At 41.4% G+C, this 18,188-nt stretch overlaps 1 protein-coding gene and 1 pseudogene across 4 annotated transcripts in view; one reads left to right on the top strand and one right to left on the bottom strand.

Annotated features, from left to right (window-relative positions):
- Positions 1–18,188, top strand: part of smap1 (small ArfGAP 1) — a 247,473-nt gene that overhangs the window by 15,312 nt on the left and 213,973 nt on the right. The window lies entirely within an intron of this gene.
- Positions 14,625–15,002, bottom strand: LOC145345418 (large ribosomal subunit protein eL31 pseudogene; annotated as a pseudogene).

Genomic DNA, 18,188 nt, shown 5'->3' with positions numbered 1-18,188 from the left:
TCTTCTGCATCAACTAAAATGCAGAACAGGAAGGTTGCAGCCATGTACCTGTGCACGCTCCAAATTTTGGGAGGATATTATGGGATCTTAAGTTCTTTCTGCTGCTTCGGGAATGTTTTATAGCACTTGCCTAGTAAAATGACAGATTGGTGGGTGTTCTGTGCATTGCACAATTTTCACTGGTTGGAAAGACTGACCATTAATCTGGCACGTGAGATGCTAGTGGATCTGGAGAATGTCAAACCGCTAACTCCTGAACATTTTTGACTCAATGTTAACTGTTTCTTGCTCCATATCTGCTATCAAATCTGCTGAATTTTTCCAACACTTTTGGTTTCAGATCAGGGTCCGCAGTATTTGGCTTTTATCTTAGATGCTGTGTCTCCTGTTTTGCCATTCTGATATGGTTGCAACATCTGCCTGGGCCACCATCTTTATACTGCGGAAACCTTTAGGATGCGGTGTTTTGCCTTCATGAAGATTGAACTCTTTTAGGATTAGCCACTCCTTTGTATCCCCCAGTCAGCAAAAATAGTTTAGCTCTCAGCCATTGACATTCTTTGCATTGGAATCAGGTGAACATATCATGAGGACAGTTCTAGGACTTCACGACAGAGTCTCTACCCCATGGCTGTCATTGCCAAAATCTTGTTCCATGAACCCACCAAGGGTCAGGACCCACTCTTTGGTCTTAAGGTCCTCCTGCCGCAGCACATCAAGAGGCCGGAAGCATTGATTTGATTTTATTATTGTCGCGTATATTGGTACACAGTGAAAAGTATTGTTTCTTACGTGCTATACAGACAAAGCATACTATTCATAGAGCACTTAGGGGAGAAGGAAAGGAGGGGTACAGAATGTAGAGTTACAGTCGTAGGGTGTGGAGAAAGATCAGTTGTATGCGAGGTAGGTCCATTCAGAAGTTCCAATGGCAGCAGGGCATAAGCTTCTTGAGTTAGTTGGTACGTGACTTCAGACTTTTGTATTTTTTTTCCCTGGGAAGAAGGTGGAAGAGAGTATGTCCGGAGTGCGAGGGGTCCTTGATTATGTTGGTTGCTTTTCTGAGAAGTGTAGACAGTGTGGATGGAAGGCTGGTTTGAGTGATAGACCGGGCTTCATTCTGAGGCAGCGGAAAGTGTTGACAGTCAGTGGAGATCCCTTGGGCTGTATGAACCAAAGAATGTTTAACATGGAAAAATGCAGGATAAACTCTGCAGTAGTGGCAGGCAGCATTTGTGCAGGGACACAAAGTTAACTTTTGGATCCAAATGATCCTTCTACAGAACCAGTGTACTCCAGTTCTCAATCCATTTTCCATTGGTAATGGTTCTCCTTATCTGTTCTGTTAAGATACTTCATGATTTTGAACACAACTTTCCCCGAGGAGAGCAGCTGAGTGTCTCCAATCCGTCCAAGTAACTGAAATCCCTGATTCCTGGGACTGTTTTTGTGAATTTTTCCTGAACCCTTTACTGCTTTCACATCCTTCCGAAATTGCTGCGCCCAGAACTTTGTACAGTGAACCAGAATTTTATACACACGTGGTATTGTTCCTCTTGTCTTAGTCTATTGCAAATTTGGATGTAGCACTTTGCAGCACAGAAGCATCTCCACCCATCTATGGGCGGCATGGTGGCACAGTGGTTAGCACTGCTGCCTCAGTGCCGGGGATCCTGGTTCAATTCCCCTCTAGGGTCACTGTGTGGAGTCTGCATGTTCTCCCCATGTTTGTATGGATTTCCTTTGGATGCTCTGGTTTCCTCCCACAGTCTGAAAGATGTGCTGGTTTGGTACATTGGCCAGGCTAAATTCTTCCCTCAGTGTATCCAAACAGGCGCTGGAGTGTGGCAACTGGGAGATTTTCACAGTAACTTCATAAGCCTACTTGTGATACTAATAAATGTACTCTAAACCGTACTAGATCCTTTTAAAGACCTGTCCAATTTGATCGTACCTCAGTTGCGCCCCCCCCCCGCCCCAATAATCCTGTGAGTCTGTCCTCCAAGTGTGTTCAATTGTTTTTTTTCAAGGTTCCTAAGTAAACATTTTGAGGTATTCCGTCAGTGGTCTTTAGCATCTGAAACAATTTTACATTTCCTACCAAGTTTACCAACTATTTTAAGGGAATGATCTCTGGTTATTGACTTATTTGTGTGAGTAAAGACGTTCTCCTTACTTGCTCTATGAAGACCATTCAATTTTGAATATCTCTTTTTGGCCTCATAGTAACCTTCTCTGGCGTAAGGAGAACATATCCCAGCATGTCTATTCTCTCCATTTAACTGAAGTTGCTGATTCTTAATAATCTCCTTGGCATCCACTTCAAGACTTGACATCCTTCCTAAATTGGGAACTTTGCTCCAGCTGAGGCCTAACCAGTGATTTGTAAAGATTTAAAGCTGTGTGCTACTTCACATTGTGCAATCACAATGGTAGCAAACAAAGCTCTGCCAAAAAAAACACACAATTTGTGCGAATGATACATGGAGGAGCAGAGATAATGTGCAACATGAGGCTTGTATTCAACTGGTACTTCTCAACTAGTAGTTTTAAGCTTTAAAGTCATTGAATCACTAAGGTGCAGATGGAGACCATTTGGCCCATCAAGGCTGCACTAACTGCAAAAGAGCCTAGGCCCTATTTCTTTAACTCCAACTGTTTATCCCACTAATCCCCCTAACCTACAGATCTCAGGACGTTAAAGGGCAATTGAGCATGGCCAATCCAACTAATTTGCACATCTTTGGACTGTGGGAGGAAATCCACGCAAACTCCACACAGCCTCTCAAGGTTGAAATTGAAACTGAGTCCCTGATGCTATAAGACAACGGTGCTAGCCACTGTGCCACCATGCTTCCACTTCAGCATGATGCTTGGCTAATGGGCTTTTCTGTGCTTCAATAAAGACTGGTAGCTTTTGCATGATGCTGTGCAAAGAGAAGTTTGGTTATGGGCTTGCAGTAACACTGTGCTTGTGGAAATAATGTAGTCCATTTCTGAATTGTGTGACATTAGATGGATGAGTTTAAGTTTACTTATTAGTGTCAAAAGTAAGCTTACATTAACACTGCAATGAATTTACTGTGAAAATCCCCTCATCACCACACTCTGGTGTCACCTTTGGGTACACTGAGGGAGAACTTAGCATGGCCAGTCCACTAAACCAGCATGTTTTTTGAACTGTGGGAGGGAACTGGAGCACCCGGAGAAAACCAACATAGACATGGGGAGAACATGCAGATTCCTAACAAAGTACTTCACTGATTTAGTTCTAGATCATTGGTCTCTGAAGGTGTTAAAATGGACTTCAGCTGGAAGTAGATTGCTTAAAAAGCAGAAAGAAGGTGAATCTATTATCTAGTTGCAAATGAAACACTACACTGAAACTGTTGCGTTGGAAATGTTCTATTTATATTGGTGTATGAAATGCTGGGATCTCCATGTTTTATTATGGGAGTTGGAGGAGGAAAAGGCTGTGTGTGACCTTGCTGGAAGTACTGTAGACAAGCCTTTTGATGGCAAGGAAGCTATTACCTTATTGAATAAATTCATATTCTTGCTCATTGCATTCAAATGCACTTTAAAAAAGCACTTTCACTTATACTAAATCAAACACATTGGCTGGTGTGGCCCATGTCAGGAATGACCTATTGCAGACTTTCATGTGACTGCTTAGCATTCTGTGTTTGCGGGGGGTTGCTGCAGAAATACATTTGTCTGGATTTCATTCACCTTGACGATCCAAGGACAGAACTTGCCATTATAAAGCTGTCATTTCTGCTGTGATAAGTGCACTGGACTATTCCATTCTCTTATCTAACTAATGGCATCTGCCAGTGAGGATTTTTAGGTTTATGGGAACTGAGGAGGGTGGACACTAAAATTAGCACTGCTGGCCTGTGTGCCAATTTCTTGCCTACATCATGCCTAATGGTAGGATTAGAGGGGCGGTGGTTAGTCAATTAACTAAATAAAAGGCCTATTGAGGTCTATTGTCAGAGTTTGACTGGGATTTTCCATTCAGCCTCAAGTTCCCAGAGGCACCTGGCTTCTGAACTACATTTGAGCCTACTGGCTGGGTTCAGAAGCCAGCTGAAAAATCATACCACATTTTTACATTCTCTCTCTTTTCAGTCTAATTTTTTTTTGTAACTCTCCATTTTGGCAGTCCTGAAAAATACAATGCAAATTTAGTATGGTAATTCCTTTATTTCGTGACTTTAACGTGAATCTAAGATGTTTTTGTATCTTTCACACTTTTAAAATTGTAGTTTAATAATCTTGGGCTGGGTTTACATTTTCGGTTACTGTCTCTGTCAGCAGTATAAATCTGGGTTCTGTCTGAGTTGGCTCTCAGGTTCAACTGAAGACAACTCTTGAACCAACTTTTGATTTGACGTGTCAAACCTGGTTTCAGTTGTGCTCCTTGGGTGTCCGTTTAAATATTTGAGGGATTTTTCACTCTAGACTCTACCACATTTATTTACATGTTGGCAGGTGCTCACTATTAGTGACCAGGCTTGCACAGAGCTCATCCCTGTGTGACTTATCTAAGAATTCCAGTCCAGCAGGAAAACAAAAACTTTCATTTATGGAGAACCTTTCGAGATTCCTGGCCATCCTTTGGGGTGTCTTGACACACAGGTTGACATATAAATGCAAGTTTATTTTGATGGTTTGCATGTTCAAACCCATTTCAAAATTGATAGTGCTCTGTCAACTCTACCACTGTCTCTAAAACATCAAACTGCTTGTCTGACATCCACCACCTGATGAGCACTGGCTTCCTCCAATGAAGTAGAAGATTGAAGTCATAGCCTTTACTCCTTGTGATCAACTCTGCCTCCTAGCCACGCTCATTATGACTTTGTTAGCTCTATATTTGATTATTTCAGTGCACTCCTGCTGTTTTCACACATTCTACCTTCTAAACTTGAGGCCATCCAAAACTGCCAGGGCCATAACTTATGCTGCTGCCTCTCAGCACCAGGGACCTGGGTTCAATTCCCAATTAGGGTCACTGTCTGTGCGGAGTTTGCACATTCTCCACGTGTTGGCGTGGGTTTCCTATAGTGCTCTGGTTTCCTCATGCAGTCTGAAAAATGTGCTGGTTAGGTGCATTGAGGGAGAATTGAGCATGGCCAATGTACCCGATCAGGCGCCAGAGTGTAGCGACTAGGGGATTTTCACAGTAACTTCATTTCAGTGTTAATGTAAGCCTACTTGTGACACAAATTTTAATAAACTTTAAACTTTGCACTATATTGACTCTCCTTTAAGCCCAGCTCCTTTTTAAAATTGTCATCCTTGTTTCCAGATCCATCTGTGCCTGACCCCTTTCTATCTCTTTAGTATCCTCCAGCCCTGCACTCCTCCAATTATAGCTGTTTGAATATCTTGCTTTTAATTGCTCTACTACTGGTGTCCATGCCTGAACCCTAAACTCTAGATTTCCCTCTCGTCCATCTGTTTTCCTCACCTCCTTGGAAGTGCTTTCTAAATCCCTTTGACCAAGCTTTTGGTCACCTTTCTGAATATTTTTGTGGCTTGGTGTCACATATTGCTCTGACATTCCTGTGTTGTGCTTTGGGACATTAAACATGTTATAGAAATACAATGTAGTAAAAGTTGTTCTCAGAGGCTGAAAGCAGCAGTTAATAATTGTAGACTGTCTTCTGTTGTTGAATTCTGTTGCATGACTTGTTGACTGAAATTGCATGGTGTTTATATATCAATGAATGTGTGACTACCTTAACCCATGTGGAAATGTTCTTTAGTTGGTGCTGTTTTTCTTTCCGACTGCTTGTACTGGTTGTTTATTTCATGTTGCTGTGGAATTGGCAATTTCACATCGCAGTGCACATTTTTGGAAAGCAGTGCCACACTGCCTTCTGATGCCTGCCAGAGGTAATGCTTACATAACTAGATCCACTTCCCTAAACCCACAGTAATTGGGTTTGCTCTCTGCTGTATAGAAAGGGTGAGTTTGTTCTGCTTGCTGATGACGCACTTTTCCTAGATTCTAGGCTTCAAATAAAAATGGCATCAATTGTTGTCTTAAAGATGGGGCAAGTCTTTGGGTAAATGGGAGTTTGTGGTTGCCACTTGCTTGGTCTGTCTGTATTTGACAATTCCAGTTATGGTGTGCTGCCTGTCTGAAACTGAGCTAGTAGTAATCATTTTCCATCAAGTACCTCATAGTAAGCATTAACATAAAATATATTTTTAAGGGTGTTAACAAAGTGGACCTACCAGGATTTTATTTCTTTATACATTGATCTAAAGTTGAAGTGCACCTTCAGTTTTTATGTTGCCATTCATTAGTCTCTGTACATTAGTCCATTTATAAAATGAACTTATTCAGTAGGTTAAATTCATGCTATGACTATGTTAAACACACTGGTATGTACAATGCTTACATCCACACCCCTTGTACATAGTGTGCTTGATATTCTAACCCCCAATGCAGCTGACTTGCACTTAAATCAGTGGAAGTGCTTAGGAATGGTCTCTGCTCTTGTCTCTTGTTGTCCTGCTGCTCAGAGTAACTCAGTGCCCTTCAAATTATGCCCCAGCTCTCTGCCCATAATTTCAATCTGCACAAGTCTAGACTTCATTTTATGTATTGTAAATACCAGTTCTGAACATAGTAATATGCTTAAACTGAGAGACCATGACACACACAAATTCAGGAGGAACACTCAGATATTGGATGGGATAATCATAAAGTGAGAGATAGTACTCAGAGTTGGAATCCTTGAAAGTTGATAAGTTGCCAGGGCCAAATGGATTGTTTCTGAGGCTGCTGAAGGAAGAGATGGTAGATGCTGAGGGTTTTCCAATCCTCACTCGATACAGAGGAGGTACCAGAGGACTGGAGACATGCAAACATAGTTCCATTGTTTAAAAACTTTACCTGACGCAGGAGCAGTGTTCTGAAAGCTGGTGATTTCAAATAAACCTGTTGGACGATAACCTGGTGTTGTGTGACTTCTCATTGTTTAAAAAGGAATCAAAGAACATGCCAAACAATAATAGGCATTATTAGTTAGTTTTTACCTCCTGTGGTGGGCAAATTTATAAAGTCAATCCAGAGAGAGAGGATTGACTGTCACATGGAAAGGCATTGAATTGTCTGGGATGGTCAGCATGGATTTGTTAAAGGAAGGTCTTGCAATTGAATTGTTTGAGGAAGTGACAAGAAGGGTTGATGAAGGTAGTGCAGTGGATGTGTACAACATTTTAGCAAAGTGTTTGACAAGGTCCCACATGGCAAATTGGCCAAAAACGTAAAAGCCCATGGGATGCTGGATAAGATGGCAAATGAAATAAGAAGTTGGCTTAGTAACAGGGAGCAAAGGGTAATGGTTGATGGATGCCCTTGTGAATAGAAAGTTGTTTCAAGTGGTGTCCCACATGGCTCGGTGTTGGGACTGTTTACATTATACATTAATGATTTGGCAGAACTGGGAAATTTGCAGACAACACAAAGATTGACTGAATATTGGATGATATTGAGGATAGCTATAATCTCAAATGTAGATGGATCGATGGAGTTTGCTGTAAAGTTGCAGATGATTTTAATGCGTGTAAGTGTGAGGTAATGCATTTCGGGAGGTAAACAGTTACAGGAATACACAATAAATGGAGATATACTAAGTGGGCTAGATGCAGTGAGAGATCTTGGCGTACAAGTACATAGGCCCCTAAAGGCAGCAATTCAAGTAGGACAGTTTGTAAAGAAGGCACATGGAATGCTATCCTTCATTGGTAGAGGTATAGAGAATAAAGGTAAGAACATAATGTTGGAATTGTATAAAACACTAGTGATGCCACAACTGGAGTATTGTGTGCAGTTCTGGTCACCACATTACAGCTAGGGCACAGTTGCTCTGGAGAGAATGCAGAGGAGGTTTACAAAAATGTTGCCAGGGCTAGAAAAATTCAGCTATGAGGAGAAGAGATTGGATAGGTTGGGGTTATTTTCATTGGAGTGAAGAAGGCAGAGGGGTGACGTGATTTGGGACAGAGCTTCAAGATAAGTGGCAGAAGGTGTACATAGAACACTACAGCACAAACAGGCTCTTCGGCCCACGAGTTGCGCCGATCACATCAACACCTACCAATCTATAGACCTATCTATAACCCCCAATCCCATTAAATCCCATATACTCATCCAGAAGTCTTTTAAAAGACCCCAGCGAGTTCGCCTCCACCACTGACGGCAGCCGATTCCATTCACTCACCACCCTCTTGTTGTAAAAAAAAATCAGCCTGTTTTAACCCTTATACGGTGGACAAATAACTTTGAGCAGACGTCTTATTAGTACAAACAATATTTATTTAAACCCACACAATCAATAATCACCCACCCGACCAACAATAAGTTATCTTACAGAAAATACTAGAATTCAAGTACAATACAAGACCTTGACTTAACTGTGTGTGACTGACAAATACCCAAACAGATACTGGCCTTTATCTGTATGCTGGTCTTGGTAGTTGTCTGCGTAGTTTGGTCCTTTGCTCTGGTCTGGCATTCTGGCTGTAGTCTCTCTTTCTTCCTTCTTGGGTGTGGTGGCTCTCCTCTTGCTGGCGATGTTCACCATTGTTGTAGCTCGTTCGTGGGGTCAGAGAGAGAGAGATTCCTGGTTGTGCAGCATCCTTTATACCCCGTTCGGTTTCACGCCCTTTTTTTGGCCATTGCCAATCAATTGATCAGGACTTGATCACCCTGATCGATAAGAGTCCAATCAGGTGCTACCACACTGATCTCTGGGTGTGTCCCTGGCGGCCATGCCTGTAGGTGTTGTAGGCACATAGGCCACATACCTTCCTCCTAAATAAGGATTCACAGTGCCTTTACGTCTGGCACACAACCCAGTGTGATCAGAAAGTCTCTTTCATCCTGGAGATGGCCCATATCCTGTGTATTCACTCATCAGGGTTGCAGCCTGTTTGTCTCTGTCTTTAAACTGCAGCCTGTCGGTTTAGTTTCTTGCCCGGTTATCCCAGAGTGCTTTACAAAACGCCATTTTAGATGGCCTGTTTGGCTACACTCTGAGTGAAAAACTTACCCCTAACATCACTTCTGTACTTGCCTCCCTGCACCTTAAGTCTGTGTCCTCTCGTAGCGACCATTTCAACCCGGGGAAATAGCCTGACATTATGCACAGAAATTTTCAACAGTTACTAAACCTTTGACAGCACCGATCCAAGAAATGCAATTGCAACACTTTTTGGCAATTTTCATACAATCATTCCAAAAACAGTGTGCAAGTTGGATATTTCATCTAAGTAGAAGGATGAGATAAATTTATCTTGTGTACTGCATTCATCTCTTTTGGTGGAATCCAATAATTCTGTTAAACTGCTGGGAAATTAAGAATTGTGTGTCTTGTTTGTCACATATTTCTGTCCTTCCTCTGGGGTGGAAATGATGGTGTTGGTCTGGGGTGGGCACAATAAGAAGTCTCACAATACCAGGTTAAAAGTCCAACAGGTTTATTTGGAATCACGAGCTTTTGGAGCATGGCTTCTTCATCAGGTGAGTGGAGGTAGGTACAGTATGTGCAGAGAGGGATAATCACAGATTAAAGAGGTGTGAATTGTCTCAAGCCAGGACAGTTAGTAGTGTTTTGCAAACCCAGGGACATAAGGAAGAAATTTTACGCAGAGGATAGTGGTTGTCTGGAATTCACTGTCCGAGTTTTAAAAAGTACCTGGATCTGCACCTTAAGTGCTGTAAGCGATGGGGCTATGGCCAGGTGCAGGAAGGTGTTAGAAAAAACACCTGGGTGTTCTCGGGCAGACATGAACAAGATGGGTTGAATGGCTGCCTTCTGTGCTTTGACTTTTCTATGATTCGAAATGCTGGCCAGCAACCAAAAATTGATCTGAACATCTCGTTTATTTTACCTTGCGCTCTTTCTAAAATGTTTCTTGAAGCTAAATCATTAAAACTAGATCTGTATTAATGCAAGTGCCTATCTTTGCTTTCCCCCTCATTGCTATGTAAGCTTCCTCCCAGGCAATATTGTGCAAAAACTTTGGGGGTTTTGATTTGTGATTGAATGGTTATGATGAATACAATGATTGGAATTTTGTTAAGAATTGGAACAGGCCAACAGCAATCAAGAGTGATGCTACTAGAAACTATTTTATGGCATTCCTCACTGTGCAGATTTGAAAATTGAGGAAAGAAAGTCTTTGTTTTGGAAACTGGTACTTCCAGAACAGTGTATTTCCCAACATAATGAGAATTGCAATTACCAAGTATAGCAAGTTTTTAAAAAGTTTGAGAATATTAATAATGTGCAGTCGATTGGGGTCGCAGCAGTTTGGCAGACTAGCCGGTCACCTGGGTTAAAAATCTCTAGTTGTAAAGTTGCTTTCTGTAAAAGCTTTGAGCCTCAAGCGCATGGTAGATTCAAACTCAGCAAATTATCTTTGGCATAAAGAAATTAGATTCAGTGAGTTATAAAGATGGCTGGCAAATGTATAGTTATAGTTAAACTACAATAATATTAGGACACAGTGCATGTCTAGATTTAACGTAACAGTCAGCTGAGTAGCAAGACTTCCTGTATCCAGGCTCAGATTCTTCAATGAATATAAATATTTCACTGTACACACTGGGAGTACAACTCTCCTCTGATTGTGACATCACTTGGGTGGAGACCTGTCTACATCCCGAAAACTCGTCAGAGGTGTTTGGGAAGTTCCTGTTTCAAGGCCTTTTATTCAAAGAATCAAAATGGTTACAGTACAGAATGAAAGCCATTTGGGCCATTGTGCCTGTGCTGGTTCCCTGTAGGAGTAACTCGCCTAGTGCCACTTTTCTCCTGTAGCCCTGTTTTTTAGTACTTATACGGGTACTGGTACTTTTTCAGATGATGATCCAGTTTCAGTTTTGAAGCCTGAACCTACCCCCAGCGCTCTGAGTACATTCCAGATTGCGTGAAAAGGTTTTTCCTCCCATTGCTTCTTTGTCCGTCACCTTAAATCTGTTCCCTCTGATTCATGATCCTCCCATCAGTGGGATTGAATGTGAACAATACTCGTTGGAGACAGTATCATTTCTTGTGGATGTAAATTAGTTCCTCTTCTAGAGGGGAAAAAAGTTGAGGAAGAGCAGTGGCCTACTGTAACTATTCAGTTTGGGTGTGTGATGGAGTTGTGTATGGTGCTATGAGGAATGGGTGTCGATTCTGATATAGTGGGGAGCAGTGCTCAGTTTTTCTGAGATATATCACATCCTGCTAGCATTCAAAATGGTGGATTTTCTCATTGTTAAATATTCAAATCTTTTATCTTTGCTATTTATACTGCGTGGTCAGATGTTTCCATTGACCTGATTTGGAGCTGGTTTTAAATAGCAGTGACTCTTCCGTTCTATCTCTGGTTTCAGTTTGAATAAATGTGACGTTGTAAGAAAAGGGCAATGCTTCTTGTGTGTCAGTGCGCATCATTTATAATGTATTACAATGCAAGATAATCTGACCCTTTCCAAATGTTTGCTTGTGCAAAAATGGTTTTAAATGTAATTAATATAAAAATTGTGTTTGAATTGAGGCCTAGTGTTGATTGGACTGCATTCCAATTGCATTTTCAAGACTTAGATTCAGTACAATCTTTTATGAAGTTAAAGATAAAAGATATGTATCAGAGCAGATTACTGGATGCCGGCAGTATTCTAGTCTGGCAGCATTTGTGGAGCAAGAAAGTGTTTCGGGTTTGTGAGCTTTCATCAGAACTAGGAAAGGTTAGAGGTATAATGCATTTTGAGCAAGGGATGGGTGGAACAAAGACAAAGGTCTGTGATAGGAAGATTGGAGAGTTTGGCTGGCTTAAGGTCTAGGGCAATGGTAATGGGGCAAGAACAAAAACGTTTCTCTTTGCTTTATCCAACCTTATATTGAGTTTTTTTTCACCAGACCCCTAGCTATGACTGTAACACTACATTCAGAACCCTCTTCTTTCCTTCTCTGAAAGATATGGTTTGCCTGTATAGCATGCAAAAACAATAGTCTTCACTGTCTAATAATGAAAGTGACACATCAAATTTGACTATTTACAATGGAGTGGCACGAACCTTGGTTGTAATTTTTGTGACGTCAGGTGACCTCACTGGCTACCGCCCCTTTTGGGATTGGCCCCATTGCAAATTCCCATGGTCCTTACATCCTATCAATAATGGATGCACGTCTTACTACCCTGAGGCAACAGCTCTTGGAGTCCCACCCCGAGCTGACTTCTCCATCTGTTACAATTTTCTGCTGTCCTGTGTCATACAAAGATGGTGAGAAGCAAATGTATTTCTGACTTTATATCTGAAGCCCTGCTATTGTACCTGTGCTAGTGATTTGCAGCCTGGAGCTGGTGGCGTTCATTCCAAAACGGTTGCGCTGCAATTTCGTCCTGCAAGTTTCTAAACATTGTAAATAAATATTGCTTTGTAAATAGCTCCTCAACTTTTACATTGCGTGTTTGCAGTTTATGCAAATGTTGGCAAGCCCTATTTTCTCTATTTGCTCTGCATCAGGGTTGAGGAACCACTACGTTGCTGAATTTAAAACAGTTGGCCAGCATGAATTTCAAAAACACAGCTTGACTTGTGACACTTGTCCTCTTCCAGTGTTGAACACTGTTCATGAAACTGGAAAGATAATTCTATTAATTATTGGGAACAGAGTGTTAGAGTACAAGATCAGAAACCCCAAGGTATTTAGTGAAATTAGATTAGACCCTAACTATTTATTATTTTGACATTGATATGAAGATATGATTTTCTCCAGGTGCAATTCTACTGACAAAGTGGGAAGTCTTTTTATTTCACAACACAGTTTAGCTATAAAAATGAACTGGCTTAACATTTAACATTTGAACAGTTCTTAAACATGACAAGATACAATTACTAACTGCTACCCTATCTCCATTAGTTCCAATTCAAGCAATACTCCTCTTCTAGCCTTAAACTCCTCTTCAAAATTAGTTAGCAAACATACTGACTTACAGGTTTGTACTTGTTACCAGGCCTAGAGCTTTTGAACACAGAGAGAGAGAGAGAGAGACAGAGAAATGCTTGTCTTCTGACAGCTCTGAACTGCAACTCCCAGAGAGAGAGAGAGAGACAGACAGACAGACACAACTCTACAAGAATAGCCTGTTTCCCCTGTAAACTTGGCTCCTCTGCTTAAGCACATGACTCTGCCCATCAACCTAATTAGAGCCCTACTCTGAAACCCAGGGAAAAACCAAATAAGAATGCATTAACTCCCTAGCTAACATCAATTATTAGCAGCGTTCTTAGCATGAGCTGCCAGGTTTGCAGACAAATTGGCACAGTGTAGAACAGAGCTGAATTTTAAACATACCCCTCGCAAGAAGCATGCTAACTACATTTCTTAAAGGTACAGTATCATCAGAGAGAGCGCAAGTTGGGTTTACTTATTGTATCCTTGTGGAATAGACACATGAATTCCATATAATCTATAAATGTCAGGGTATTGTAAAAAAAACTTTAATCCATATGACGGGGAAGGGGGGCAAATCTTTCACCATTACACATTTTAGAATTCATTCATGACCCATTGTTTTCTCTATAGCAGCTTGCATTTTTAATTGTCCAAAAGCCCTTTTACAGAGTGGTATTCAGACACTGTGCCAAAGGAGGGGAGACCAAACGCTTGGTTTTAAGGTGAGGTTTGAGGCAGGAGAGATTCAGGGAAGGGAATTTCAGATCTCGGGGCTTAAATGACTGAAGGTGCAACTGTTAATGATGGGGCTAAAGGAGTGGAGCTTGTTCAAGTGTTGGACCCATGCTGCAGGGCTGGTGGTTAGTGATGGGGGGAGGTGATGCCATGGAAGGGGTTTGAACACCAGGTCCATGCATTGTGAATATGCGGGCATGTCACCTTTCATGTTAATGTATACATTCTTCCATTTTGGTGCTGCTCCTATGGATGCTATTGCAATCTCCTTACGTTGCTGGCTTTGCTCAGCCAGCATTTATATGGCGGCATTTCACATGGATTAAACATGTTTAATATTAATTGTGAAACTTAGAATGAAAAAAATGAGGTGACCTGATGCTGCAGTTCCATTAATGTTTCATTAAAACTGCTTATAATGCCAACCTCTTGAGACTGCATGAGTTAAAGTCCTAAAACTGGAAGAGATTTGTGGCTACCTTGCACAGAAATGGACCAGCATGGATTTATTTACGTCATTTGAGTTGCTTGTTTTTAAATTGTGCAATTTGTATCTGCCAAAATGTTTTTCTAATCCTTTGTTTGATTGGTTTTCTCCTTGTGAGAATTTAGTAACAAGTGAAATTTTATTTTGTAAGTTTTGTGACGTTTGTATGCTATGTTGTCCAAGGCAGATGCACGATTCTCTTGAGTATGGTAGAATACAAATGTGAAAGATGTGTACTGTTTCTAAAATATTCTATTTTCACTTTCATTCTCTTCTCCCTATCCTGGAAGTAATTTTGTTTTAATAAAAATCGTACCACCCAAGCAGTAAAAGTATCTATTTCAAGCACTTGTAGACTTGATTGGAACTGTTTTAGAGTTTTTTTTCACTTTTTGGAGTTTGTTTTTCAACATAACATTTACAATTTAGTTTTTATTAACATTAACCGTCTGCAGATCTTTGTATGATGTGACAGGAACGCAAGTTACCAGTGTGTAGAGTTTGTTAGGAGAGTCCTCATCCTCATTACATTTTCTGGATAAACGTACACGAATGCCATATGGAACATTCCTTATGCCTTTTGTCCAAACAGCCTTGTTCAAACGAGTATCAGTGCAGACATCTGCAGTACCCATCTCCTTCACTGCAAATTTATGGATCTCCTTAATGGCATGGGCAGCGTGTCTGTTAAAACCCACGCCATGGATGCGCTTGTGCACATTTATTATGTATTCCCTCATAACCACCTTGTTAATGGCAGAACGGCCTTTCTATTTCTCTCCAACTTTCTTTGCGGGAGCCATCTCACCAGGAAAATGTCGGGAAGTAGTTGCTTGACTTTTTCCCCAGCATCCCCATATATCATCTAAAGCTGATGAATTGTTGGAAGCTTGAAGTGCTGGTCTTTAGCTGCCCTCTGCTGTTGTACATTGGTATTGCATTTAACTATACCTCTGGTACTGGAAATGATGTGGGTATGCTGGCGTTGGACTGGCGTAAACACAGTAAAAAGTCTGACAACACCAGGTTTTAATCCAACCGATTTATTTGATAGTAAACGCACAAGCTTTCGGGGTTAGTCACCTGACGAAGGGACTAACCCCGAAAGCTTGTGCGTTTACTATCAAATAAATCGGTTGGATTAAAACCTGGTGTTGTCAGACTTTTTACTGGAAATGCACAGAAGCTGCACCTCTTATGGGAATCTTCAGGCATAACCTAAAGAATTCTTTAAAAAGAAAAGATTCCAACAATTTGTTTAGTTTGCCAGGCCTACAAATTGCAGTTTGGGCATGTTAAGTATTTATTCAACGATACTGGAATTGCAACATACCTGGCGCGCACACCTGTTGTATATACTTCGAACTGGTGGCTTATATTAGATTTGTCAGATGTCAATGGAGGTGAAAACACTAGCAGCCAAGCTAAGCTCATATTACTTTATGGTGTTTTCAGCAAGAAAATTACTGGAAAAGTTCAGATCAAGATCAGAATCTATATAAACTACTCAGACCTAGCTAGCTTTTGACAGGCAGTAGACCTAGTCTCTGTGATACCTGCTGTCCCAGCTAGGACATTCAAACAAGTTGACAATCCTGTATTTCTGCATGATGGCAAGGTGTCCGATGCCTTGGTGGTAACCAGTTGCATAAAGCAAGGATGTGTTGTGGCTCCCAACTCCCCACTTCTACTCTGCTGCAATGTCACCAAAGATGTGCCTGCAGATATTAACATTAGGCACTGCTCAGGGAACCTCTTCAATTTCTCACATTGTCTCCTCCAAGGTCAGAGGCAGTAATCAGAGAACTTGCCCAAGCAAAAAAAAAGTTTTTCATAAAGTATGGATGTAGTTGACAAGGTCTGAGTTTGTAGCTTTGCCTAAAGGAAGGACATTAGTGTGCCATATGGGTTTTTAAAACAATCAATTATGCTTGGTATAGCCACCATTACTGAGGCTTATTTTGTATACCAGATTTATAACTAAATTTCAACACTTGTGTTCCCTGAGCATTAGTCTGATGCTCTGGATTACTAGTGGCATTATTACTGAATCAGTCCATGTCCAAATGCATCAAAACCTAGACAATATCCAGGCAATGACATTCAGTGCCATTACCATCGCAGCATTCCCCCACTATCAACATTGAGGGTTACAATTGACCAGAAACTGAACTGAACTCACCGTAAAAATACTGGGTAAAAGAGCAGGTCAGAGGCTAGGAATCCTGCAATGAGGAACCTGTGTCCTGACTCTCCACAGCCTGTCCACCCCTAAAAAGCACACATCAGGAATGTGATGGAATACTCCCCCCTTTTCTGGATGAGTGCAGCTCCAACACTATTCATTCCATCCACCTCTGGCGAACAGTGGCAGCCATATTTGTGTACTACTTACAAATGCACTGCAGGAACTCATCAAGGTTTCTTAGGCAGCACCCTCCAAACCCACGACCATCTAGAAGGACAAGATATTCTGGGAACTACAGCACCTAGATGTTTTTCTCCTAAGTCACTCACCACCTGACTTGGAAATATGTTGCTGTTCCTTCACTGTTGTACATCAAAATCCTGGACTTCCACTACAGCAATTCATCAAAGATCCTTAGCACCTTCCAGACACACAACCACTTCCACTTAGAGGGACAAGGGCAGCAGACGGATGGGAATACCACCACCTGCAAGTCCCTTCCCCAAGCAACACATCGTCCTGACTTGGAAATAAACTGCTATTCCTTTGCAGTTGCTGGGTCAAAATTCTGGAATTCTCTCGCTAACGACATTGTGGGGAAACCCACAGCATGTGGACGGCAGCATTTCAAGAAGTCAGATCACCACCACCTCAAGGGCAACTAGGGATGGGCAATAAATGCTGGCCAGTTAGTGACGCCCATGTGCCACGAATGAATGAATTAAAATTTCAAAGCTCAATGTTGTTCTTGCGCAATGGATAGTGACAGAGGCTTATTTTTGCCACTAATGAAGGTAATGTTTTTAACCCTCGGTCTTTGTAAACAACCTATCTCGAGAACAAATTTCAGATAGACTTAGCAAAAATCCAGATGTTGAATCCTGGAGTCTTTTAAAAGGATTTTTGACCTTGGTGGCTTTATTTAGAATGTTGTGAATTGCCCCCGGCTGAGATGGAAATTTATCATAACTATCAAAATGTGAGCAGATTTTCAGAGCAGGTTGTTAGATGTGTGTTGGCCTGAAGCCCACCCGTGAAGTTGAAGCTCTTTTATGAAGCCGAAAAAAAGAAATCTCTTTGTTGTGAAAGAGAATCAAGCAGACAGGGAAAAGCCTCATAAGAGCTGAGTAATTGTAATAACGTTGGGCAAATAGTGTGGTGGCGGTGTGCATTATACAAAGTGCCCTCTTCTTGTTCTGATGTGCTGATCAAAGGATTCATCTGGGTGACTGAATGCCTTGCTCTGCACTTTTATAATCCAGAGGAAGCAAGGCAACACCTATCAAAATTGGGACAAACAATGGAAAGAAGGTGGAATACGAGGTAGATATCCACTCCTGGAAAGAAGCAACACACTTATTTTGCTTCCTATCCTTCTGACAGGAAGAGAAGCCTATTCCCAATTTTTGTACCAATTTTGGGGACTGTGGTGGGGCAATGACAGCCATTTGTGAAATTAAAGATACAATTCAGATTTGATGGAATCCTTGTGTCATCCTTTGGCATTTTGGGCTGGATACCAAGCCATCATTTATGCTATTGGATTTTCTATAGTTTTTGATTAACTTGTGATATTTTCATAGAATCAAAGAATCCCTAAGTGCAGAAGGAGGTCAACCAGCCCATCAAGTCTGCACTGACTCTTTGTCAAAGGCCCACCCCTTTCCTCATCTCCATAACGCCATGCATTTACCCCGCTAATTCCCCTAACCTACAAATCTCGGGATGCTGAAGGGAAATTTAGCTTTGCTAACCCATCTAATCCACCTAATCTTTGGATCATGGGAGGAAACCGGAGCAC

This window comes from Carcharhinus amblyrhynchos, chromosome 7, assembly GCF_965287045.1.
Source record: "Carcharhinus amblyrhynchos chromosome 7, sCarAmb.v2.hapA, whole genome shotgun sequence".
NCBI classification, from domain to species: Eukaryota; Metazoa; Chordata; class Chondrichthyes; order Carcharhiniformes; family Carcharhinidae; genus Carcharhinus; species Carcharhinus amblyrhynchos.
This window is presented reverse-complemented; position numbering and strand designations above follow the sequence as displayed.